At 43.6% G+C, this 27666-nt stretch overlaps 1 protein-coding gene across 4 annotated transcripts in view; it reads left to right on the top strand.

Moving 5' to 3' along the window:
* Positions 1–3697: 3697 nt before the first annotated feature.
* SPTBN1 (spectrin beta, non-erythrocytic 1) overlaps positions 3698–27666 on the top strand; it is a 136427-nt gene continuing 112458 nt past the window's right edge. Inside the window, exon 1 of one of the 4 annotated variants that reach the window (XM_076335209.1) lies at positions 3698–3781. The gene's annotated coding sequence lies outside the window, so the exon portion shown is untranslated. Of the gene's footprint in view, positions 3782–4349; positions 4431–4863; positions 4885–4951; positions 4973–27666 lie in introns of those variants that run through there. The other 3 variants (XM_076335205.1, XM_076335206.1, XM_076335208.1) reach the window with 3 other exon arrangements.

The following is a 27666-nucleotide window of genomic DNA, read 5'->3' as shown; positions in this document are numbered from 1 at the left end:
CTTAACAATTGTGACTCTTAATATCTAATCTAGATACACTGCTTTTGTTTCTGTTTGGAAATACCTTCTTGTAATTTCAGTGCACACAAAGATGACTGAAATGCCTAGATCCTGACAAGAGTAAAACTCTAAATTCTTTCATTTTGTTTTGAACAATGCATTAGGTTATTTAAACTATAATTTATTTTAAAATTATCTTTTAGGTATTTTGGAACGTGTTTACCTTTACATACCTACGTAGTGTTTTCCTCTTGGTGAAGGTGTTAATATGCATATGGGTATATTTCTGTGGGATGAGGACCAGACAATATTATTGAGCACAGTGGCTTAGTAGAATTTCAAAAGAAAAAAAGATTAAATATTTCTTCAATTGTAAGAAATCCATGGCTGCACAGACAAAATGTATGAGAGGAAAAAAACCTCGGGCTTCCAAGCCAAAGCTAACTAGAAAGTAATGGTCAGAAGGGGAGTGACTTTGCCCAACATTGCTTTGCAGACCCTTTCCACTTCATTTAACAACAGATTCTAATATGGCCATTCATTCTACTCCTTTCAGTTTGATTAAAGGAGTGGGAATGTGGCTGTCAGTGTGAACAACCTGTTTGTCTAACTGGGTTTTTTTGCTGGTATTAGGAAGTGCTGGTATTTTAACTTGTAAGTATTCCCACCTTAATTGTCACAAAGTTGTAGGTTTTGGCTTTCTAATCCTGTGAGGTGAAGGTTCGTGCTGAAAATACAAATATTTGCAGCCATTTTTTAAAAATGAAAATAGCATCCTGGAGATGCTGTTTTTAACTCTCGGGCAAAACATTTGTACCTGCCACGTTCTTTACAAAATGTGGCCTCTTTAAAAAGAAGAAAATGACTGTCAGTAACTGGGATAACTGGTTGGAGCCCACAATGCCCCTGCTATTCTGGTTCTTGCTTCTTCAGGCATTCATTCCTACCCAGTTATTTCCATGATAATCAATGGCCCACCCATCTTTGAGCTATGTGGGTTAAGACAGACAGAATCTTAAAATACGCTGGATGCTCTTGCTCACTCCCATATATTACAATCTTTCTTTCCTGCCTACTTGCTTAAGAGAGGTTAATAGTTGAGTGAAGGATGATTTTTTCCCTGACGTTTCTTAACGTTCTAGCATTTGAATATTTTTTATTTTTTATATATAATACACACATACATCATTAAGTTCTCTGAATTCCTATTAATGATGGCTAAAGTAAAAGCAACATTTATGCTGGATCAAAAATCTGAGAAGTTTTATCCTTCAGAGCCTGAAATGTGAGAGAGTACATATACTTAGGCACTTGCCAGTTTTTATTGTTCACAGACAAATTTTTCAGCTTTTTCTAAGAGCAAAACTCTAGTTGGGCTAACAGAAATTGTTTTGTAAAATATTTTAACGTATAGTGCACATAATAAAGAAACAGTGTAGAGCCTTTCATGTTATTTGGGCTAGATTTAGTGAACCTGTTGATCGGGAGCAGTCTTTCAATCCTGCAGATATTCCAGCTAATTTCAGTACCACTGTCTCGGGGAGTTCAGGAAGGCTGGAAAAATTGTTCTCACTTATTTTTCTTTTCTCTGTGTATGTAACTTTTTAAAGTGATTGAAGCGATTGACTTGTCCTTTGTTACAGTAATGGTTAAGAAGGGTTTTGCTTGGAATTATTATTGTTGTTAAATTAAAAAAGGCTCTTTTGACCTCTTTACTACCACCATTTACATTACATAGAAGCAAGGACTTTCTAGTATCTATCTGGAAACCCTAATCATGGGCTCTTATTGTACAAGATGCTGTACAAAGAACGCAAAGATGGCCTGTTTCAGATATTTTAGCATCGAAGAGTGTAGTTAGGCAAGATGATTGAGCTGATCTAAGAGTCTGCTGCTGAAAGCCAGTTCAGCTCACTGAGCCAGCAGAGAACTGTTCTCTTGTCATTGCTGAATTAGGTTTTACCAAGGCGGGGAGGGATCAGTGGACCACCAGAACCAGTGCAAGAGAGGAGCAAGAAAAAGGAGAGGTGGAGAGGGTTGCTCCTTAGCTGTTTTATTTTTATTGCGTCCCAAGAACTGGATATGAACCATCACAGACAACAGACATGGAAGTACAAGCTTAACTCTTGTCAAGACTCTTGTAGGCTTTATGGTGACAGAACAATTTTAAGAGGCTTTCTGAAGGAACTTTTCCCAAGTTTGGGGGACTTAGGAATGAGAGAAAGCATGAGGTTACTTGTCTCATATCCTGGGTGAGTCAAAGGTAGATGCTGATGCTGAATATGGGCAGGTACAGGGAGAGCTGAAATTGCCGATTATCAGTTTATGCCTGATCTGAGAAGTGAGACCACTGGAAAGATAGGGAGGAAAGGATGGCTTGTTCCAAATGACAGATGAGGATGAGAAACGTGCAGCAGCATTTGGAGTGAGTTCAGACGGGCAAGGGCGCATCTGTAAAGGATACAGAAGGGGATGTGGCCAAAAGTGCAAAGGGAGGTGATGAGAATCTGCGTGAGAGCATTGGCCACCTGGCTGGATAGGGCAGGGCAGTGTTCTAGGCCTTGCCTGGATAGAAAGAAAGGACTCAAGTCCAGCTAAGGATGGTGTCCAGACCGGAGACCTGAATGACGAGTAGGGTGGTGATACTGGCTGCTGTGATCAGGACAGGAGGTAGCAGATAAGTTACTGGCCCGTTTGGTTGCTGTTTAGGAGCTCTCTTTTGTACACGTTGAAGCAGTGGCTTGCTGTCCTGCAGGTGCCAAAAGGGCAGAATGAGACTTTAATTTGGGTAAGATAAGCCTGGAAATAGAGAGGTAGATCACAGAGAGACTGTTACTGAATGTGTTTGTATTTTATGGGGTGAGTTCACCTAACAATAAGTACAGAGGGAATGACAGATTAAGTGTCGCATTAGGACTACCACTGGCAATTGGGAGTATGAGAAGGATGCACTGAAGGAGCGGTAAGGAGGCGACTCTGGGGGAGGCAGTCTTGGAAACCAAAGGAGAACAAAATACCAAAAAGAGCCAGGCTGATAATTTTGACAGGATGGAAATGAAGCAATATTCCAGAGATTACGCCAGGAACTGGATATTAGAAACTTTGGCAAAGCAGCTGAGTGTGAAGGGGTGGGAGCCAGATAAGAGGAAGTTTGAGATAGGCGCAGAGGAGAGGAACTCCAGACAGCAGTTAAATACTGCGTTTAGGAGTGAGTGTGGGGATGAAAAGCAGGAGAGAAGAGAATAACTAACGAGGCAAATGAAACCAATGATGGTTTCTTGTTTGTTTGTTTTTTTTTTTTTAAAAAGATGGACAATATTAGTCCATAGCTGTAGTGCAAGCGAGAGGTTAGGGATAGCGGATGGGAGAGAATGAGAATGGGAATGAAGAGGATGGCGGGACACAGATGCAAGCAGAGGGGCCTGGATTAGCAAAGGAAACCTGAAGCAGAAATGTCTGCCTCTGGACTGGATGGTGAAGAGGGGTGTGGGGGAAGGAGGAAAGGCACGCCGGCTGCGTGTTAGCAATTTTCTCTAGAAAGACATATGCAAAATCCTGCCCAGAGAAGAAGGAAGAGGGGAAGTGTGGCTGAAGGGCAGCTGGGGTTGAGCTTCAGGGGATTGGGTTACACTGGCAAAGGGGGGCTGTTTACGTAGGAAGGTGGCAGGACTGAAGTGGGAGAGGATGACTCTGCAGTGGAGGAAGTCAAATCCAGGATGGAATTTCCACTAGGAATGACAGAGCAGTGGGAGAGTAGCACTAGAGGAAATGGATGCTGGGGGTGAGCCAACATTGTCTTTGCGATAGGAGAGGGTGTCAGAGGAGGAGGAGCATGAAGTCTAGCGAGACCCAGTAACCAAATAAATGTAAGGAAAGAAAAGGAGAGCTGGGAGTAGTTGGCAGCAGTGGGTAACATTCGGGGGAGGCTGTGAGCGAGGGCCTGCGGGGAGGCCGCTGCACGGAGGGGGAAGATCTGGGGGGTGACTGCAGGGCCTGGTCCCACCAGCGGCACCAGGTGAGGCAGAGGCCGGGCTCTCCCCCCGCCCCGGGCTCTCCCCCAGGACGCTGCCCGCCGTTACGGGGAAAAGCGGGGCAGCCCCCCCCGAGCCGCTTGGCGCCGGTGCCCCGGCGGGGAGGGCGGCCCGGCTCCGGGGGCGCCGGGGACACCTGCCGGCGCCGGGCCCCCTTCCCCGCGCCGCAGGGCGGCGGCGGCCGCAGCTCGCCGCCTCCGCAGGGAAGGGGCGCGGGGGCGGGGGGCTGCGCTTCGCCCCCGCCCCGCCGCGCTGTCCCCGCCCCTCGCCCCTCGCAGCCGCCGCGGCCGGGCGGGCGGAGCGCAGCGCAGCGCCGCGGGGGCTGCGGGCGCCGCCGGTCACTCCCCGCCGCAGCTGCCGCCGCCGAGCAGGGAGAGCCGCCGCCCGGGCAGCAGAGAGGTAGGGGCGGCCGGGCCGGTAGCAGCCCCCCCTTCCCGGGGGGGGGTGCGTGTGTGTGTACGGCGGGCCCGCCGAGGCGGTGACCGCGGGCGGCTCCCGCAGCCTCTTCCCCCCCCCCCCCCCCCCCCCATTCCGCCGAGCCGGGGCGAGCGGCGGCCCCGGAGCAGCGCGGGCCGGGTGCGGCCTCTCCCCGTCCTTCCCCAGCGCGCCGCCCCGGCGCCGGGCTGCGCCCCCCCGGTGGGCTGTCAGGGCGCGGAGCCGCCCCGCCCCGCCCTGCGGCGGCCCCGGCCCGGCCCGGCCCGGCCTCTCCCCGGGGGCCGCGGCCGCCGCCCCTGCCCGCCCTCCTCGCCGGTACCGCCTTTGCCGCGCAGCCGCACGCTCCGCCGCGGTGCGGAGAGCCGCGGGCGCGCTGCACCTCGGGACCGCTAGTACTCTTATTTTTTTTTAAATACATGTAAATTTTTTTGTTTTTCTTCGGCCGCGGGCGGCGGCGCGGAGAGGAGGCGGGGGCCGCTGCGGGAGCGGCGGCGGCGGCGCGGCCGGTGTGTGGGGCGGGGTGCGGGCCCGCCCGGGCGGGGAGCTCCGCGGGGTGCGGGGAAGCGCGGGCGGGGAGGGCGCGTCTGCGGGGCTCCGGCGGGCGGGCGCCCGCGGGGAGGCGGTGCGGAGGGGCCTCCTGTTTGTTATGGGGGTCTTAGCGGCCGGCTGTCAGGTCGTTACTCGCTGCGGTGCTTTGTACTGTGGGAGCGCTGGACTTCGGAATAATACCGATGCGGAGTGGCGTTTGCCTTTCGCAATAACTGGATGCGTTGCTTTGATTGCTTTCATCTGCTGCTTTTATAGACTCTTGTATTCCTTAGGTGAATGCACAGTTAAAAGGCGTAATGCATTGGACCTGCTTTCTTTATCCCTTTTAGATAGCTCTTGCAGTTAGATGGATATAGGCCTGATTTAACAAAAAAAACATGGCAGACTTCTGCTACTGTAAGACTGCAGCAGCTCTGAAAAATCCTTGTTCATGGCACTGGGGTCTGATGTTTTATCTAGATAGCCCTCTTTTAAGGCTGATTCTTTTGCTCTTGGAGTGATAATGCAAAACTAGAGTGAGCAATTGAATTTGTAATTTTGATATCTTAATTGTGAGTAAAATTGGATTCTTGTTTAAAGAAGGTGAGTAGTGATCTGCATTTCCAGATTGTATTTGCTCAACATTGACTATAGGTATAAATGCTAAATGTTCAAAGTCGGAAGCAGGATTACTGTAAGAAGGAATGAACGTAAACTATCAAGATCCAGAGCATTCAGTACAGCCTTCGACCTTTATTGACAGGATAGAAATACAATGAAACCTGCTTATTGAGCCATCTAGTTAGTTCAGAAAAAATACTGTCGTTCACTCAGCCCTGTGAATGTATTGTGCTGAAAGACATCTTGGGGAACAATGCTCCTCAGTCTAAGGGTTATAGAGGCAGGTCATATAGAGTAATTTATTCAAAGAGATATCAGCCACGTGAAAATGTCAAGGGAGACTGTGACTCCTCAGGCCATTGCAGGAAATCTCTGCTGGAAGAAGGACTGGCATATACTCAGAAGCCTCTGGAGGGAAAGATGGTAGATGAAAATGGTATGGGATAAAGAGCCAGGAAGGGTGGGTGATGGCAGCTAGATGTGATTTCTAAAGAACTGTTGTTATCCATTGGCATTCCCTTTTCTTGCTGTTTCTCGGTAAAACAGAAATGGCTGTTGCGATGCCTACATGACTTAGCAGTGGTTGTAGGGCTGTGGGGATGGACTAGCGGGCTCGTTAATGTGTCACAACCAGCACTAGATAGGCAATAAATAAAATAGGTAGGGAATATTTTGTGACTTCATGCAGCAGCGTAAACCTGGTACTAAAAAAGAGGTCAGGTTATGGAACGGTAGCCTGTTTTGCATTTTTCTGTAATGCAGGGTGAGTGCAGTAAATGATATTCACTAAAGCAGGATGCAGCATTTTTGGATGAAATAGCAGCTTGCAGCAGTTATACGGCAAAAAGCGTTACAGATGCTGTTTCATCTCTATGGTGGCATGAATCCTGCGGCTTTTGGAATTACTGTGCGTTACTGAACTCTGCCTGCACGCTGAAGTGGAACAGAGAGGGGGCAAAGTGTTCATGCTACATGTATGGAGACCAGAACACTGCTGCATGTCTCTCAGACAGCTCCTTTTAAGTAGGCGTACCAAACCATTCTATGAGAGATGTTTTGTTTTTCCTTCAACATACATAAAATTTAATCAGTTAAAACCCCTTTATTGGGTGGCCCTGTAATGCTCATTTATATTACGTCACCTGACTAACGATTTCTTTTTAATGTGGGTCAGTTACAGGATTTAATATCTGTAGTTGGATTACTTGTAAAATAAGCATTGTATTTCATTAGCGAGGAGTACATGGACATATTTTGTGGAACACAGATGAGAAGGTCTATTTATGCAGATGTTTAAGGCTCAGACTGCAAAAGTTATTTAGGCGGTTAATCTCTATAGGCACCTAAATTCCTTAGTCATCTGATCTGGGCACAAGTTAAAAACCAGTACGATAGTTTATCATTGCCCATTACCCATGAGTCAGCTCCTAAATCCAGTCCAGGCTGGTATCTCTGACCTCAGGCCTCCTGCTCGCCATTTCATGGTCCTAGGAAAACCTTTGCCAACTGCGGTGCTCGGGCTACAGGAACTGGACAGCCTTAGGTCAGAGCAAGGAGCCACCAGCAAACCCTTGGATCTTTTCGACTCTCAGTTGAACGAGGGGGTTGTGAAGTAGAGCAGTGCAGGCTATTTTCTATGGCGTGTGATGCACACCATGCTGTGGAAGCTTCCGATGAGATCAGGCCAGCGCTCCATGTTATAAACTGCGTAGAGCCATATAGGGCTTTTCTGACATATAAGCTCATGCTGTGGGCTTGCTCCTGTTCCCAGCTGATGTAGCTGGGGAGTTTGCCAGTACGTTGGACCCTTACCTCTGCCTAAGCTCATGGCAACTTTCCCAAGTTAAGCCAGCGGGAATCTGGCCTAGAGATATTAAATATGAAAATCTAGTTGTCTGCTCTTGCTTTCCTAGTGTATTTGCACCTTAGAAATCATCTTGTGCTTGATTGTTATCACCAAATAACACTCGCCTGGTGAAGCTAGTGTTGGAGCTGAAATGTGTGTACCATCAAATGGCACCGAGGTATAATCAGTGTTCCGCAAAGAGACTGCACTGAAGACTGCTTTTCCCTGGGTTTTTTTTTCCCATGTATGGTTTTCATTTGTCAGATTTTTATTATTACTCTTAAAATGATCTGTTGTGAATTTGTTTTTTTTAATGAACGTGAGTACAACGTTGCAGCAGTTACAGCTGGACCTTTCCAGGCTTTGCTTTCCTTTAATGAAAAAAGGGTTACAGAGATATAACATATAAGGAATTTTTCTTATGCCTAGTAGGTCTCAACTTATTTAACAGCTTTATCAGAGTGATCAATTCTATATATTTAAGCAGGCAGCTTTTCTTCTATTTTGTCCATCTTTATTTCATGTATTGTTAATCCCAGACACGTTTTTCACTGACTATTCCTCTAAAAAGCCCAGTTTTGCATGGAAAAAAGTTTTGTATGTATTGTTAGTTGATGGTTGAGTTCCTAACACATTTTACAGTTGTTTGAGAAAGATGGCTAAGGAGGGTGGGGTTGCATCTGAAAGTGTTATTTCTACTTGCAGTAAAATATGTGTGATTAGGAAAAGATACATACCAATCTATAATCTTTGTGCTCAGGGATTGTATGTGTCTTCCTATGGCCAAGGACAGATTAAGGTTGAGGAGTATCTTGAACTATTGTTTTTCAGCACCATTAACATTTTTCTCAGCCTCTTCTCCATAAGGTGTTTTTCTTGTTGAATGGTGAAAATTTCAGGATGTTCTTACTTTTTCATGTCTTTTCACTTTCGTTCTGCTATTCTCTTTATATATTGCACAAACTAACTTCTTTTTTTTTTTTTTCAAGCTGCATATTTTTTAGCAGACCAGGAATCTCTTTGGCATGCCACCACTACCACCAGAGAAACATGTTATGCTGTTGTGTGGTCATTTTTATTTCACAATGTTTTGAATGTGCTAAACATTAGAACTTAAAAAAGAAATGGTATGTTGGTTTGATTTATTCAACAACAACTCACATCAAGAGGGCAGCAAGAACTGAACAAAAGGGCCACTCAGCATGAAAATTTTGTGCCAGCAGATGCTAACACACACCTGTTAGATACTACGAATAGACTAGCTGGTCATACCAGTTATGCTGTTGGAACAGGAGAGGTGTGTCATTAATACCCTGTTTATAGAGCTAAAAATATACTGCTATGAAACTGTTCACAGGTAAATGTTCCAAATTAAGTAGCTTTTCTGTTTACTGGGGTTCTGAACATATGCTGCTCTCTTTTTGGAAGAAGTGGCCAGATCCTGAAGTTACACCTGCTGAGCAACTTGGCTATGATCTGTGAAACGCATTCAGGAATGATGGATTTAGTCTCCTGGTTTTGCTCGCATATCCACAGCTCTACACAAGAGGAAACGATTTCTCCTTCTCTGTTAAAGTCACACAGCTTGGAATTAGTACAGTTGTAAGAATATGAAATGAGAATGCTTCTGCAAGTAATTGGAGAAATTGTGGACTTGCCATTGAAAAAGACTTGCAAAGAAGAAGTAGCAAAGGTTTTGTTTGTTTGTTTATTTTTTAAGAAAGGAATAGGAATTGACTGACAGGTCAATTTTCTTGGGGTGACCACTGGGTTTGGTTTTGTTAATCATGACTCAACACAGTTGCGAGAGTGTGGAATGATCCCTGAAATGGGCTTCCATCAGGGTGGGCAGTTGCTAGTCTTCCGTGTAAATGGGTCTATAGGAGGGTATATGCAATATATTGGTTCTGTGAAGATACGTAGTTGTAAACATAGTTAAAAAGATTTAGTTTAGCTCGTGGAAGATGTAATCAGAGATGAAGATATGCAGACCTAAAGCAGACAAAACAAGCTTTTGTATACTGCTTCATTGCCCACGATTGAATGGCGCCTAGGTTAATGTATTTGAAGTAGCCAACTTAATGAATAAAGTGTTTATGCTTCACGTGTTCAGTACCACTATAGAAAGTGGTTGAATGGTTGTTGTGATCCTTCCTGGCCTTAGTCCATAGGGACTACAGACCTTTAGTTCTGTCTTTTTTTTTTTTTTTTTTTTAAAGTTTGCCTTGAGTTTTCTTAAAACACAGCATCACGTTAAGATAATGACTGTGCTAAAATCTCATGATTCAGGGCTTCAGTTGTGTGCCTGTAGTGGTCAGGAAGGATCAGCTCTGCACCCTGAATTTTGTGGAGTCTTATTTTCTATTTTTCCACTCTCTTAGAGGCGTTAGTGGCTGGGGCTGGCTGGGGCGAGGCAGTGAGCTGGGTGGGAGGTGCTCTGAGGTGACGTAGAGGCTCCTCTCGGAAGCTTGGCCCTGACGTTTTAAGGTTATACTGATTGCCGAATTTGATACCGGGCAGAAACTTCTCCCAAGCCAGACCGACAGGGCATCTTTGGGAGGTCTTTCATCTTTGCTGTGGGATTCAGCCCTGAGTAGTGTTACAGTCCCAAGTACATGGTCAAGGTCTTCTACAAGGCGTTGTGAGGACTTCTGACCGTCAAGCAGTAGTTCGGATCTGCATTTTTTGTTATTGTAAGTTACTGCCATTTGAACCTGAATTAATCCTATCATTCTATTGATGGATTTATTATAGAATGGCATGGAGTATCTGCTTTTGATTCTTTCTTTTACATGATAAAAGGGAGCCTTGTGTTTGTAAGGGCAAGAAAATTGTCAATATATATTGTTCCTTACGGCGTGGTGAGTGCTGGCTGACAGGGCAGGTCTAGAGCCTGGTTTACAGTGGGGTTGATTCGTGGTTACTGCAGTCGGTAACGCAGAGTAGTAGAAAATAGTTTTGTGCAGTATGACCAAATGCTTATTTTTTTCCATTCATGAAATCAATTTTGCTCTAGTGCCTAGACACCACAAATACTCCAGCTAATTATAGCAAGTAGCTTTTTTTTTTTTTTTGCTTAGAATGGAAAAGGTGCTGCCTGCTATATCTAAATTAACAATGTAGATAAATTTATTTTAACACCCACAGGTTTTAGTTTGGGCATCTGAGTTTTAAAGTGTTGACTTTTGTCTGTAGCTAAACTAATTAAAAGATTTTCTTCCCAAAGGCTTTCACTGACTTTTCTCTTAGTAAACAAATATTTAATTAAAGTGTTTAAGGGTGATCTATAGCCAGTCTCTGCAGATGGAGAGCTCTGCACTAGTGGGTAGCTTGTGGCTCCAGTATGCTAGTGGCGTATACCTTTATAGCAGCACTGGAATGCAGCATGAAGCTACTCATACTACTCTGTGCTTGGAGAAAGACGTTTTTGCCTCTCACTAGCAAATTACTGGCCTCTGTGCTTTTGGAAGGGTACTTTGGGCCTAAATCTGCCTTACGGAAGTCAGTGGGTGTTTTGATAAAGGAGGATCATCCAGCAGAGCACCCTTTATTAGACCCTGTATCATGCAGGGGTCTAGTGAGGAAGTCAGGAAAGCTAGTGATACTATTTCCCGCTCTCCCACTTATACTGTACAAAATATGAAAGCAAGGGAGTTGAGCAGCATACACTGGTTTTGGGTGCCTGAACTTTCAAAAAGTATGGGATCCGCATCTCTTGAAATTTGAACGGTCCTTTAGTCAGCCTGACTCAGAGATGATGAGTTGGGAAAAAAATGGGCTTTAAACTACCGTGCTGCAGTTCACCTTAAGTTAACAGGTATTCCTTGTCATATAGGGTCCATATGTGGTTAAGATAGCCTAGTTAGTTTAACATTTGCTTTTTATTTTTGTAACTTAAAATATTGTGACCTTTTTCTGTGCATAATACTATGAATAATTCTCTACAGTTTAATGATTGGATTAATTGCTAACTTTTTATTTTTAACCTCTTTTAGAGTAATGTATTCTTGCTGTAATTTTAAATGCTTTTAGGAGGCCAGATCCTAAGACTGAAAAGAAATCTGCTTGACTTTGGTGGAGCTGCACTGGTTTGCACCAGTTGAAAATCTGTCTTGCAGTCTTTAGGTTTTGATAAAACAAACAGTGGAGCCTGTTGTATTTTATTCCCTTTGTGTTTTTGGCATCAGAGGAGCTTTTCCTGATTGTTTTTCTCATTTGAAGGCTGATTGTACTGAGTGACCTCTTGCTACTAAAGGGTGGGTCAGTTTATGTGGGAAAGTCTTAGTCAATGTGTCTGGGAGATAAGTGGGACTGCATCCCAACAAGCGTTGTGCATTAAATACTGGAATGTGCTGGGGATCTGCCAGGAGATTGGAAGCAGGACTATGCGACAAGCGCAAATGCAGTCACACTCTCCCTAAAATAGTACTCTGGATAACAGGAGATCTGGAAAGTTGTCACTTACCTCATTTTAGCACAAATTCTTTCCTAAAAATGGATTATTGACTTGAGGGTTCAGGGGGATTTTTTTTTTTTTTGGTAACATACTCTGTTTGCATCTGAAGAACATTTAGGTTCCTCTCAAGTCTTTAGCTGAAGGCAGGATAGGACTGCAGGTAAGAACGAAAAAGCCGTATTAAAACCATACAAGTGAAGCACAAATCCTGCAGTCCCAGCTTAGGGAAAGCTGTTTATATAATCTTCATTGCTATCTGAATGAGAAATGAGATGGGTTTTTATCTTAGTGTAGGTTAGTAGTAGTGTCTTCAAATTCGTCTTGAACTGTCTGTGGAAGTATCAAGGCAGAGATAAATCAGTCCAGTGGCCTCAGACATGCCTGGGCTGGTTGTTGGTGATGGGATTTTGGCACCAGACACTGGATGCAAGCAATCAGTATTTGGATATTAAAATGAACAGTGGTTTACCACTGCAGACCGTATATGGTTTTGTTTAAGGGTAAAAATAAGCAAATTTGATTTTTGGCCCTGTGTCAAATTTGTCAACAGAAAAATCTGATTGTGCAGCTTTAGTCATTGGCATAAGCCATTTAAACTTAAAACCTGTGATGCCTAAATTAGTTTCTTACGGAAAGAGGATGAGTTAGCTTCTAAATGGGATAGCGTGAGGAAAGTGCGGGGGCTGGGGTGGTTGATGGTTTGGAGCAAGGTTGTAACATACTGAGTCAGCAGGTGGTTGTGTTTAGCCCTGGTGCGAATCTGCTGTAGGAAAGTATGGGTTGAAGTAACTGTTCCCTGAATGCGTGTTTGCATTGCTGCAGGGACCTGGACAAGGAACTCAGTAAAAGGAAAAGTAAAAGTGGAAATGTTACGGAATAATGAGATTCAGAACAAAAAGTCTGGGCTGTTATAAGTCATGACCTTTTAGTGCGTGCAGATTTCAGGACAAGTGATGAGCTGCACTTTTAATTTAAAAGGCAAATGGATTACTTCATTTGTGGAAAAATACCCGTCAGCTTCTGGTCTGCGCTACAAGCCTGGGATCAGTTTAGCTCTTGAGGACCACAAGATGTAACTCTCCCATCGTGCCTGTACCAGAACTGAAGTCTCTGGCCCCAGGTGTTAGGTCCACGTGGCCTGTGCTTGGAGAAGAGCAGTTTTATGTCCCCTGTGCTGCAGTCCCTGAGCTTCTCTGTGGGAAGGAGACTTATTTAGCCTGTTGTACAGCAGCAGCAGCTGCAAGGCTGCTTTATGTTATGCTGGCTTACAATACATTGGGAAAGGAAGGCTGTTGCACCGGCTCAGGATAAAGTAGGGCACGATGGTTATACTCCAAAGTTTGTTTTGGGAGAGGATGTGGCATACCAGATACACCTGCTCTGCACCACGGGGGGATTCCCTGACCCCAGCTGGCCCATTAAGCCAGCTTTGCAGCTTTCCATCGCTGGAGTGCGTAAAGTAGCTTTATTGCTGGTCAGGGTCTGGCTCCAAGGAGTGATGCTTGCATAAAACTCAGGTAGAAGGTAACTAGAGGTAAAGTAAAAAAAAATGCAATCCAATCGAGTTTCACTGAGCTTTGTCTTTTTCAGTCTTGCACACCTTCAGATTATCTCTATGTATTAGGAGGTATAAAAATTTCCAGAAATTGCACAGTTTACGTAAGAGATGTGAATAATGGCTAATAATACGGTAAACTGCCCTGAGGAGCTGAAAGATGGGGGAATTAGGTTATTTTTAGAGATCTATTCCTGTTGTATGCTAGACAAACAAGAATAAGGTGACTTTGAGTTGAACATATAGCACAAAGAATTAAAGATATTTTTCTCAGACAAGTATTGAAGTAACCATAGTGTAGTAATGATCTATACTATCTGCCAGGTTAGTAATGAAACTCTCAACTGCATTCTTCATTTTGTTTAGTAAGAAAAGAGGGACCTTCTATGCTTATTCTCATTGCAATATTATGATTCTTCTTTCTCTGCGATGCTTAAGAATGAAGGACCTGAATCCCCAGTTGGGCCAAGTTACATAGCTACATCCCAGCATGTGAAGCTGTGCTGATTTACATCATCACAGTCTGTGGCTTGAGGTTTTAAATCATCCTTATATAAAAATATGCAGAAGAACGTATCAGAGATAATTTTATATTGCTCAGTTACATTTCTGAACCATGTTAGAAACATAAGGATTGTAAAATATGTGAAAAGATACCAAAATGTTGGTAAATAACTCTAGAAGTCAAGGATGATGATACCCTCTCTGTGGGCAGGTGTGAGTGATAGGGAGCACATAGCTCTTATCTTATCTGTGTTTTTAGTCTAAGTAATCCTAATCGGGTAGTAAATCCTGAGTGAGATTATGCTGCTGGAGTGTGTGTAACAAAGATCAGTATTTTGATACGCTGTAGGGGTATAGCAGGATCTAGAGATGCTTGTTTAGATATTTATTGCTGATAGGCTGAGATAAACCAGAAGTTTGATTGCTTTAACTAGGATCTTCTTCTAAACAAGTGGAAAAGAAACATGGTGAAGACCTAATGATCTGTTTGCTGAAGCAGAGCTGACAGGTGAGGACCACGTGGACATACCAGTGATAGGTGGAGCGCTGAGTTGGCGGAGGGCATGCCAACCATTTTAGAGATGTTTCTACAGCTGTTGCTGACTAGCAGAAAATAATGTGAATCACTTGGGGTTGCAGTGGCTCAGCTTGCTGTGAAAGTTCAAAGAGTCACAAAGTTCCTCAGATTCCTGGCATGGGGAGATGAACCTACATGTCATCTTAAGGGCAATTTGCAGAGCAGCGTGTCCACATTATTCCAGGGTGCCTTTAACGGTAGTACAGCTGTTTTCATTTTTAACTTCTGGTTGTCATAAGCTGTGGCAGGACGCCAAGGAGCCATGGAAGAGCTTTGGGCCTGAAATTAATTTTCGGCAATCTCGATTAGATTGGCGCCTGTAGTGATCTTACCGTTAAAAGTTTTATGCGTGTTTTGATACAAATGCATCTCCTTTCTGATATTTAGTAGCTTGGCCATAATATCACTTGATGCTCTAAAGAGAGATAGGAGGGCATGCAAATATATAAAACAAGGACAAAAATAACTTTGTAGTATTTTTATGTTCTGTTGTGTGGATTGATCAAAATGTTGCAATTTTAAAAGACTAAAATACTTGATGGTAATGAATGTTGAGAAATGGTCACTATGCAGGCAGCATGACTACTTTATCAGAGGGGAATTTCCAAATTGCATTCCAAACATGTTATTAAAGGATTAAAGAGATGGGCAATTCACCTTGGGCTAACTGTTCTGAAGCTATGCTTATGCTTATAATACATATAAATAACTATTATGCAAATACTACAGTAATAACAAACCACATTTTGAATTTGCTTTGTGCCTCACAGTGGTTTGCACACTGGTCAGAAGTATTTGCAGTATAAACTTGATAGGTCTTGAGGGAACGTATGTGTTGGTGTTAGATTGTAGTTCTCATTATGTTTCTGTCTGAACCTTACGTCCATGGGCCTGGTTTGGCAAAGGAGCTCAGGGCCTGGCGAGTGAGGTGGGGAACACGATCCCAGTGTGAACTTCCTCTTTGTTGTGCAAGACCAGGGTCTTGGACTTCCTGGCCATGCAAAAGGCAGACCCGCACGTTTAACTTCACAGTGTGTTTTGTCTGTGCTTCGTGTTACTATGCTGAGATCCCAACCTTTCTAATTCTGGGTGAGCTGCTTTCTCAAGCAATGAGATGTTCGTGTCAAGGTGCTGACAGTGGCACTGCAGTGGGCTGAGGCTGGGATGTTTGTAACTCTCTAGTCACGTTTTTTTGGAATATGGAGTGTGGTTCCAACGAGTGTTCCTAAAGATTTTGGTTGAATTGCTCTTGCAAATGGCAAACTCATTTGTTTTGTTCCAGTGTTCTAAATGATGATCTTGTTTTCCCAAAACAGGAAGCACTTAAGTTACCTGTGTAGTGAAAAATACTTAACTTTGGTTAAATATACCACTTAATTTCTGTTTCTCTGAATTGGCCTCAGTGTATAGTAGCAGACTGGAATGTTTTGTACATAGTTTCCTTCCTTGATTATCTTGTTAAAATTAAGGAAAGCTTCCCATTTTTGTTGTCATCAGGAGCAATAAATTCTTGTTCCTTTTAAAAATCTGTCCATTCTGGTTTTGACTTTCATTAACTACTGCCCAGAAGATGCAGGTGTTTCTCTTCAGAGTGCTGGAACTCTTAAGGGCGCAGTTCATCTTTGGGAAATGACAAGTGGAAGATTGGTGGGTGCTGAAACTGCAGTGACCATGGTTTTAGCTCTTCCAGATCTGCTGGCTTTCAGACTTAGGTGCCAGGAAAACATTGCGGTATTCACTTTAGTCCTCTGGGCAGAATACAATTTTTAAGTGAAGAATTTAGAGTGTATCAGAAATCAGAAGCTAGATGGCTACTGTTTTTTGCTTCTAAATGCTAACATTTTTTGTGCTGATACATGGTCCTTGAATATTGCACCATAGGAATTTGTTCCCCAGGATCACTTAGAAAACCCTTTGCTGCTGCTCTGAGAAGTCAGTGAGCTGTCTTGGAGATATGATGTGACTTGCCAGAGAGAGCACCCTGTTCCCTGGGGTGGTAGTTTCTGAATCAGGGGGTTATGGTGGGTTTGGGAGGCCCCAATGCTTTTGAGCAGGGTCACAGTTGTTTTTTCAGGTATTTGGAGCCACACAAATGTGGGGTCACAGCAGGAGAAAGTATCTGAACCTCTGCTTGCCAGGATTCTGTTCGATAACTACTGTTAATTTTTACATCTGAAAAATGCTCTGCTCTTAGTACTGCTTTCAGAAGATGTGATCTTAGAGGTTAAAGCCTAATGGCATAGTGTCCAAACCTGTTGCAGCCTATTTTCTTCTTAATACTGTGAAATAATTGTGTTAACAGCCTGTTCCTGCTTCTGCAGCGCTGATACTGTATCAGTAGAATGACCAAGTAAGTCTTGCCTGGGCTTTGGGTTTCTCATACAAGGACTGATGAGCCAATTTCAGAAAGTGACGTGTTTGGGGGAATGATGTGGTCTTTGTATTTGGGTGACTGGCACTTGGCACGTTTTGGTGTTGATTTGTTGCTAGTGGACCCAGGTCTCTTTGACAATGAAGAATTATCCTTGGTCTGTCAGCACCGAGTTATTTCACTCTGGCCTGAACAAGGGTTCCTGATGTTGGCAGTCTGATAGCCATGCAAACTAGCTTCACGGGAAGCTCCAGGAAATATAATGGGATTGATTTGAATGGTCAATAGCATAGGTAGTATTAGCATTGTGTTTGACAGTATATTGTTTAAAAGTTGTATTTTCAGGGGGGAAAAACCAACCAGACAAAACTTTCTGGGCTTCTTCCTGAGTTACTGGTTTCAGAATGAAGGCTACAGGCTATCTGTAGCGTCAACAAAAAGCGGGAGGAGGCTTTGTAATTTGAGTATCATAGCAAAAAGAAACCAAACAAAAAACCCGAAGAAATGCAGCTGAGGGGATTTTTATACAAGTCTATAGTTAATTTTAGCTGTGGGGTTTGGGTTGGTTTTTTGTTGTTTTTTTTTTAAATTATTTTTAATTTCAAGGACTGTTGAGGGATGAGGAAGAACGGAGCTATTGTCCAGGTTAGTCACATTGCAGTGTATGCCTACCTCCTAGCCCTGCTTTTAGCTGTAGCCTGAGGTAACACCTGGTTGGTTTTAGCCGCTGGATGTGTTGAGAAGCTGTCATAATTACTAATTTTATGCTTTTGCTGCATGGTGGCTTCTGTTGGAGACTACGATAAATTTCCCCAACTCTGTTTCCATGCAGAATCCAAAATGGCATGGAAAGTGCAAGCGTTATGCACAAAAATTACTGTCTCACAGTATCTTCTTTGATTGCCTCTCACTGTATTACAGGGCCATGATTGTAAGTCATCCATAAAGTCAGTGCATTGCTTAAAATAGGCCATTCCTTTTGCAATTGCTATTACAATTCCAATATTCAAATATTAAGCCTTCTCTACAGCATTCGAAATAGCTGTGAATAGAGAAGTTCTTTCATTAGTCTTACCAGAGAAGTTAAATATTCAGCATGTCAAAGGTTCACTCCCAAGGCTGGAGCTATGTAGGCGTTGAGCCGAGGCTTCTTCACCCCCGTTTCTTCAACTCTAATCTGTTGTTATTGTTGAACAAAGCGTACAAGTGGGTGGGAGAAAGAAAGAAGCAGGAAATGGATCAAAAGAAAGTGAGGAGTGTCTAAAATTACATGGAGGAAATAACGGACCAGAAGGAATGCAGAAGTAACAATATGAATTTAAAATAGAAAACTGCATTCACAGAATTTCATCACGACAAGACTCTGATCCTGGCTTTGATGCAAACGGATGCATAACAGTGACTTGGGTGCCAGGCAGCACCCTATCCAGTTGGCAGGGGGTGTAAGACAGACCTGCCTCCTCTCTGGAGGCAGTGGGTTCAACCCTGTATGTTTATGGCAGGAGGACTGAAAATTGTATCAAGCCACTAATTGCCTTTTGGGAGGCCACTTACAAGGGTGGGTGCAATCTGAATTATTGAGCTTGGTGGGAAGATCAAGGGCTTGGCAAGTTCAAATGTGTGCACTTAGTGCTGATATCCTCAGCCTACAAGCTGTAAGAATGCACAAATGAAAGGCAGGTGTTTATTTTTTTTTCCCCAATGTTGTTATATGTTAACTAATGTAAAATTTAGTAATAAAGTACCATTTCAGCAAAATTGTTTCCTTAAACTTGCCATCAACAAAAGATGTATTGGAAAAGAGAATTTCCTCTAGGGTGAAATAGAGGACAAACAAACAGAAATAACCACTGTGTATTTAATGGGGGGAAAAAAATGTACTTGTCATGTGGCTTGAATGTCATCTTAATGATACTATGAGGCAAGGAAGGGAACCAAACAATGCACACCTTTTATCATGGAAGTGAAGTCTAGAAAGGCTTTCAACAAACACCGTTTAGCCAAAACAAGCGGTTGAATTGTCATCTGCCATAAAAGAAAATCTCATTTGTCCATATAATCCTGTTGGTCCAGGTGAGTGATGAGACTACTGTTCTTCTAATTGCCTTTGAAGTTCAAAGTGAAAAGAGATCCTTTTTTCCATTCTGTTCTCTAGCTTAGCTTCTGTGGGTAGGGAGGAGACCAGCTGTAATATTTCATTTATCAACTTAACTTCAGTTGAACTGGTTGCATTTTGCTGGAAACCACTCTGATGGTCAGCCATTATAAGCTGCAGTCCTCTTAGAAAAGAAGACTAGAGCATGATATTTCCCCGCAGTCCCCAACTGTGTGATGGCTGGCCGGAGCACTTGCTATGCATTTCCCAGCTGTGTTTCACAAAGGGCTTTGCCAGCATGCCAGGCATTACTGACCTTTTCTGGAGCAGGGAAACTGAGGCAGAGAGGGGCCAGCTCATCGCAGCAAGGCTGGGCATCGGGCCTCAGAGTGTCAGGGCTCGTCCCAGCCCCACGCCTGGACCTCATGGCCCAGCCTGGCTCCCCAGTGAGAGCCAAACGCCCCTGCCCTGCTGCTTCATGCTGCTGGGGCACGGAGGTGGGTGCTCTCTGGCTGGAGGTTGCTCACACTCAGGCAGGGTGGATCCCAGCAAGGCAAAACTAGAATGATTTTGGTCTCTGACACTATTATATGTGGCATAATGGGCTTGTCCTGGACTTACCCCAGGAGAAATGCCATTTTGGACTGGGTGACACATGTTGTCAGATTGACCGCTGATGGTAAGTGAAGAAGCACGGTAAATCTCTGTGTCGTCAGTCTGTCTGGCTGCATCGCAGGGGAATCACAGTACTTCAGCGGTGCTAATGCGCTCCCTCCGTGCCCCGGCAGCTGGCTTTGGAGTTCCCACCTTTAGGAGGTGCTCCAAGAAAGGGAAGGTCCCTCTGTGTTCTCCCACCTATCCTGGCACCAAGCCGTGCTTCTCTGGTCACAGCTTTATGCTCACCAAACTTGCTCTCTAACCAAAATAAAGCCCAAAGCATGTAAAGCCAAAGGGGCACGATCAAGCTGAATTTCAGTCACAGATGAAACACCAGGAAAAAAACATGCTGTTAAGAGGGGAGGGGATGTCATGGCTGGTCATACACCTAGCCCACACAATTTGGTCCTGGTTTACAATGGCCTCTGGTTGCTGTTCAGGGTCTCTAAATTAGCCAATGATTTTTCTCTTGACCAGATCACCTGTTGATGTAAGTGGAGCCGGTGTTATTTAGGCATGTCTATTTGTATTAGATCCCTCAGATCTAGTACTTGTGCCTGCATTCATGCTGAAGGTAGCTTTCTTGGCTTGAATATATACAGAAATGAATTTGTTATTAGTTACTCTTCCTTTAATAATCAAGGTAGAATTTAGTAGCTTGTCTTTCGAAGGTAGCGCTAACGTGTGTGAAATGTCTGTCAGTGGTTTGTGTGCAGTATGTTGTGCGAAGAACTGACCTGCAGACAATTGGTATCCCCTCGTAATGTCTTTACTTGAGTCCTATTAACCACTTTGTATACAAAGATGTTGACGTACTTTTAATGGCATGTTAGTGCTTACTTGGGCAAGCAGTTAAGTGCATTATTTTAATTCAGTAACGTACCGAAGAGATTAAATTCTGGACACTGGCATTGTTACCTGGGCAAAACATGCCCATAGGCTGTAACCACAGGGCTGGCCTCCCGTATAAGTTAATTTTTATTCTTCTCTGTGTTACATTTTAGTTAACATGGAAAAAGAAGATGCTGAACAGTGTCAGCTCTGGATAGTGTACGTTTGCAGGTTGTGGATTTCTGTGAATATGTGATGGCACTTCCTCGTCCTGTCAGTGATAGATCCTAATGCCTCCTGTCATGTACCAGCTTCACCATTTTCTGTTTGACATCCCCAGCGTCTTTTGTCTAATTCAGTTATACTTTCATTTCTAAATGTTGTTGGAAAAAAGTGTGTGGTGGCACATGGTCTCTACAAGCAAGTAGTGGTCCTCATGAACCTTGCCAGTATCTGCCCAAGTTGCTGCAGCGGTGTCATGAATGTTTTTAAATGACTTTCGGTGTATACAAAAGTAAAAGTATCTGGAATAGCTTAAGGGACCTTGGCTTCAGTGCTCATTTTTCATTGACAAAGACTAATTATTTAGCAACATGAATCAGATCTTGGGAGGCTTATTTTAGGATCAGTTCCCGTTTCTTCTTTCCTGATTCAATCACAGTGAGAAAAGCAATATCAATAAATGATTGAGCAAGTGTGTGTGCTCTGCTACCAAAGGACTCTGCATAAATCTTAAGACTTGCTCTGCAAAGACTTACGAACAGGTCCATTATCCGTCTTGGAAAAACTGCTGCGTTTGAAACAAGGCCTCTCCCTGTGCTCCCTTACAGTGTGCACTTCAGCCCTGTGTGACTGTGTCCTGGCTTCCAAGTTATTTTTCTGTCTCCCCGTTTTTTCCTACTGCAGTCTACGTGATTGCCTTGAAATGCTCTTGTGAAGGTCATTTTGCTAGGGCATTTTGCCATTCTGAAATAGCCTCGCTTGTTCTCTAAAATTACAAGTATTGGTAAAATACCAGATCACTCGGTGCAGCCTAAACACTAAGGCAAGCTGACTTGCCAGACTAAGAGAGATGTACTTTAAGGGTGGAAACAATGGCCTTTACACTAAATAATTTTTGTGACTGCAACAAATTTGACTTTTTCAAATAGCTTGAAGTCAAGACCAGCTTTGTAAAGGTGAGCACAATTGAAAATTATGTGAATAAGAATGCTGATACTTTTTCTGGAGGGGGGGGAAGAAAAAAAAGTTGTTTAGAATTATAGCTGGCTGTTCTCAGTAGGGTTAAATTGCAGATCCCTCGTCCTCAACTTGCTCATAAACCACCTTTGATTAAATTAATAGCAGATTCAAGTGGGAGGAAGGAGAGGGAGCTGTGCTAGTCTTCCTGAAAGAAAATCTGCCTGAGGAGCAGGCAATCCCAAGCTGTAATTCCTACAGAGCTTCTAAAATGTCCCAAGTTTTTGCTGATTCAGAACCTCTTTTCTCCTAATCTTTGCATGGGTATCTGAAGGCAAATTTGTCTTGAGTCTTCATTTGTCAGTCAGAGTAAAGAAATTAGGGTTATGGTAGGAAATAGAATTCCCAGTACACAAACGAGATAGCCACCTCTCTGTGCTGGGGAGTAAGATGGTACTGGGCAGCGAGCGGTGCAGCAGCCAGCCCTTGAGCTCTGCCCAGAGCAACACTGCCCTGTGCTTGCTCCTTGTTTGTGGTGCTGGCTGCATTGCACAGCCTGGGCCAGTGTGGGCTCATGTGCACTCAGGTGCAGTGTCATCTGGGGGAAGAACCCTAAAGGGGGGTGGGGGGAAGAAAAAAGCCCTAGCAGCATTCATGGGGCTAGAGAATTTCTGCTTAGCCCCATGACCACCTGATACTCTTAGGGCTCCTCTTCTCCCAGGGATGTTTTGTGGCCTGGCTTCAAGTGCGTCCGCTTTCCCGTCTAACTGGCAGAAAATGAAAAATACTGATGGGTGTAATTTTTTATTGGTTAAAATCTTTGTGGGTATTACCCAGACTTGCAGAGAAGATGACAACCCCCTTCTGCCTGCTCCGACCCTGTGAGCCTTCAGAAAGCCTCGGCAGGGTGAGGAGTCCTGAAAACCCCGTGCTAGAGACACAGCTGCTGTAAACTGTACTGTCCAGGTTAACGAGAGAGAGATGACAGTTTTGCCTTAGGCTTGGAGCATTGGAGACCCAATTAATTTTGATGGGAGTTGTTGGTGTCTAACACCTGTAAAAATTAAGCTTCTAGCGTTATGCTGCAGGTAAGAAAGTTACCCTGGTTTTGAATCTTGGTGTTGTCTGTTTTGTCTCAAATGAGGTGCATAGAGAATTACAGAAACGGTTACTTTGCTGGGTAAAAGCATTACTTTTGATATTTTCTGCTAGTTCTGTTGCTAAAGGGATGATGATGAGGGTAATTTTTAACGCATCGGTTGAAATGGTTAATTAATTTGTTGTTTCTGCTTTTGTGCTCTCTGTGCAGTAGCTGTGCAGTTACTGCTGTCTCTCCCCAGATGCTGTTCTGTGTACTCTCGCCGGTTCAGAGCGTGTGTGTGTGTTGAAGGGGGCACTCGGTATCCAGCAATTGTGCCTTCTATTAACAAGAACAAACCGGACATAGAGCTTTTCTAGCACTCAGTGGCAAAAGTCAGTAGAGAAAGGTTTTAGACTAACAGAGAGGTAAAATGAAAATGTGAGTATCCATTTCCACAAATCCACAGTTGGTTACCTTGTTTGTTTATTCCTCTAAACAATTGACTGTCATTTTGGACAATTGATGATGACTGTTCTTTTTTAGCTAATAGCTTTTCTGCGGTTGGGTTATTCCTGACTGACACCTGTGTATAAGAGCTTAGATCCTCCCCTTATGCCAGCTGGAGTGGGAGATATCATTGTTTCCTCCTTTGGCGCTGAGAGGAGAACGTGAGTAAAGAGTAATTTTTGTCCCATGAAAGGACAGTCATGGTATCTAGTTGGGTACATCTCAGAGCTAAGGCGATAGCTGGCAACCATGGGTTTGCAGAGAACGTCTGAGGCTCTCTGTACAATCTCCTGCTCTCTGGGTTCCCCTCCCGCTCTGTAACCCACACCCGTACACTTGTTTGTGCTGGTTCTGGCCAGTTTGGAGAAATGGCTTGCTTTGCTGTATCTAGTGCTATTGTCTGACACTACAGCTCTCTTAGTACAACAAATCCAGCCAGGTATGAGTATGCTTAAGGCCATAGAGTTGCACCGATGCTGAATGTGACCTGTGATGTTTACAGTAGGTGCCAGAAATGCTTATTCTAAGGTATAATAAGCTTCAGGGGAAATGGCCTGTTTTACATCAGCATCTGTGTTCAGTGTTTCTGTTACTGCCGTATGTATGGGCTCCCAGTGTTAACTCGGGGTTGGATAGTCCCCAGAAACGTGATAGTGATTTTGAGTTTCACCCCCTCTGGTATTCCCTGCAATAATGTCTTTTGATCTTGTGCTGTGCTGGGGTCCTGAGAAAATCTGATAGCAGCCACTGGTGAAGTGAGCAGATGAATACAGAGGGCTCTTGTGCTGAGTGCCTTCGTTTTTGAAGTTGGAGGCTTTCAGCAGCCTTCAGGAATTCAGAGGTTTTATTTTAAATCAGGATTTCTAGTCATCTTTCAGTTAATTTCCCTGTACTTGCATAAATTCACAGGTTGCAAATAGATTCTGGAACAATATAGCACTAGTTAAATACTAAATGCTGCTCATATCCATTTTATATTGAAATACATCATGATAGGCTCTGAAAAGTGCAACAGGATTAAGTTGCAAAACAGTCTCTATTTTGTTGCACAGAACGTACGATAATTTTGAATGGTATGAAGTTTTAATAGGCATTAAATCTTTTTAAAATATCCAGCATAACTCTTCTGTGTCTGCAATTCATAAGTAATTCAGCCACGTCAAAGTCAACCACACTGTACCATCTGTCTAATCTATCTGTGTCAAATATGGCTTGTTTGGGTCTGTCCTTCTACGGTCTGTTCTGGATAGATTAAAATTTCTGGTCAATGAATATTTTTCTCTTGATGTTTGTAACTCAGGTAATAAACATGTTTTTTGTGCTAGTTTTAAAACGTATTTGGTAAACAAGAATGTGGTAGTCAGCACAAATATCTTTTTGTCATGGTCGGCCTGAGTGTTCTTACAGCTACAGCACCTTTTCAGCAGTTACTGAGTACAGTATTAATGTGAAATATCTGAATGAAGGGATTGTACTTCAGGCACTTGCAGGGTAACAAGCACCAAAATGGATAGTGTAGATTCATCTATTGCCTAGAGCTTGTTTTCTGTTGATCCACTGCTTCCCTGGAAAGGCTCCATTCTGTTTGCCTGGAACTTGTATTAGTTTTGTGGAATGTCAGAAATGAATATTTGAAAGAATTTACTGTTTCATTTCTATTTCATTTTGCCAGTCTGTGTGAGCTGTAAGCTGTCCCTTCTAAATGCTGGAGGAGTGCAAGTAATAGTGTTGCAGTATGACAAAAATAAACCCTGAATTTTGCAGGTAACGTTTTCTTTTGACATCTTTCCAAAACCAAACTAATGCGGTGACATACATTCTTGTGGATTACAAAGGATGCTAATGTGGCTGTTGCTCTACTGGCAGCTCCTGTTTGAGCAAAGGAAGCTCCGATTTGTGCAATGCTGGCTCTATGTGCTGTGGGCATTAACATGTGGTTGCGTAAATACCGCGCTGTGGCATTGTCTGATGATTTGGATCTACCTCCATCTTCTGCACATCGATATGACTGGCTTTTAGGCAGAGAATAGTGAGATTATCAGGATTCAGAAATCCTGTGCCTGCTGAGGGCTCTCTTGGAGAGAGCCAAACCTCCCCATACTGGCAGGCTGCTCCTGCCGCTGCAGTGGGTTGCAGCCCCTGCCCTTGAGCAGTGCAGGGTAGCCTGCAGGAGGGATGCTCAGGAGCTCAGGGTGGGAGCGTGACTCATGCATCTATGTGACTCGCAAGTTGTGTTGGCAAACTATCAGCTTTGCACCCCAGCTCTGCCGCTCCTGCGCCATGTCTGCATTGCCTACAAGTGTCTGCACACCCAGCCTCCGTTTTGGTGCGTGCCAGCTTGCTCCTACGGCTTGGGAACTTGAATTTTCTCTCCAGGGCTATTATTAAAGGCAGCATAGATACAGCCTGCGTTCATCATTACCCTCTCAAGAGAACCAGATTGCAGAGTTTTTCCCGAGATGCCTGTTTGGAAAAAGAAGCCAGGGACAGTCTAAAAATTCTGCATTTTTATGTATTCAGTCCCATTACTGCCCTCTACCTCTCACCACCTTCCCCTAGCCTCACTTAAATTTCTTTTTTTCCTTTTTTTTTTCCCCTACCTTCACTTGCATGTGCTTTATGCAGAGAGATTCCTGCTCTCAAGACAGCTGAGCCTGATGTACAGTGCCATGCTGAAGGGAAAGCAAACTCTAGTCATTCAGGAATTAAAATGGCTGATTCGTTGTGTGGTGAGGCAGTGTGTTAAGATGGAGTCAACCAAGCAGATCATTCTAGAGCTAAGAGGGGACAATTTTGCTGTCACTGTTGAAATTATGAGGCCTCTTTCTGTATGTTGTGTTGACACTGATGCTATCACTAATAGAAATGTTTTACATAAAATTCCACCTTCAGTGCTTCATTCTGTCTGGCTGTAATACCAAGTGTTGCACAAATAGAAATTAACAGCAGGATCCTTAGGAAAAGAAAGGGCTAAGCAATGATTGTAAGTCTGTTTTAACCTCTTGCTGTCTTCACAGCGCATGGTTTTTAATGGAGAGTATAATAATGGAAAAACTAACATAGTGTAATCCTGAGGTTTATATTAAAGCCTCTTACTAGTGCATCATGCATTTCAAAACACTCCCATTAATATATTCACTTTGAGAAATGTACTGATCCAGATGTTTTCTGGTTTTACTATTCCAAATAAGGACGCTTTAATTACTGTTGACCTGATTTGAATTTGGGCTTGACTGATTTCATTTCAAATATTGATTGCAGTGCATTGGGTTAGTCATGTTTTTGCTTTATTCCTGTAATAGCTACCATCGTCGCTCAAATCTGTGAGTTTAGATCTCCCTTTTTCCGTGATGCCCGGAGAAAGAGAGCTTTAACACATGCGTTGGGAGGAGGGATTTTGCCCACTCCACGATCTCAGAGTGCATCCTGTTCATTCCCATCTATTGGTGGTTTAGGTGACATGCTGTTAATGAGAGGGGCTTGCTGTTTTGTTTGGGATTGCAGCATATTGAGCACACTGCACCTCACGTGAGTAACAGTTGGCCCTGTTGTTGCATCACCCTGTGTTTCTGTGTTTACTGCATGCAGACATTTTAGTTGTGCCAAGGAAGGATAAATTGCACTGCTTTTTAATACGGTTTGAAATTCCAAATCGGTAACAAAATGCATAGATTGTCTAAGACTTTATGCGCACTACATTTTCAGGCTAACCATGTGAAAGTCATTCTGTATTTGAGATTCTCTCTGGGAGCTGCAGGTGCCCCTTAGCGTCTGGTTGGTGCTGTGTCTGTCTTGCCCGTCTTATGCCTGTTCCCATCCTTCCCATCGCAAAGGGATGCAGGACCGACCTGGTCTTTTCAGTTAAAACACTCCTTGCACTTTTATTTGCTGGTTCTCAATTTTGCTGTTGGTAGCAGACTCTTGCAATGCTGCATCGCTGGTGGAGGGCCACTGAGAAAATGGTAGTCACGGCTTCAGGAGACATCTGGGAACATTACAAGTAGCAATGCCAGTGCAACTTGTGAGGTCTCTGGAAGCCTATAGTAGTGTTACACTTTCACTAATGAACTCTTAAGCTGCATTTTTGGTAATGAGGCTTTCTCCAGACGCATGCAAGCTACAACGGTAACATGAAAGCACAGCCGGTTGGGTAGCAGGAGAGTAAGATCACTTGATCACAAATACCTGTTCCATTTTAAAAAATGCCAAATGACAGTGAATGTCATTTAAAACAAGTTACGGGGTGGATCTGTACAATATGTTAAAATCTATTCCTAGTAGGAGTAATAGAACTAGTCCCACTGCCTTTTAAACTGTAAAACCAATGGCAGTTTTTAAATCCTTCAAAAAAAATTTTTGTTTGGGTTGGTTTTTTTTTTTTCCTTCTCTGTA

This window comes from Aptenodytes patagonicus, chromosome 3 (genome assembly GCF_965638725.1).
Source record: "Aptenodytes patagonicus chromosome 3, bAptPat1.pri.cur, whole genome shotgun sequence".
Lineage (NCBI taxonomy): Eukaryota > Metazoa > Chordata > Aves > Sphenisciformes > Spheniscidae > Aptenodytes > Aptenodytes patagonicus.
This window is presented reverse-complemented; position numbering and strand designations above follow the sequence as displayed.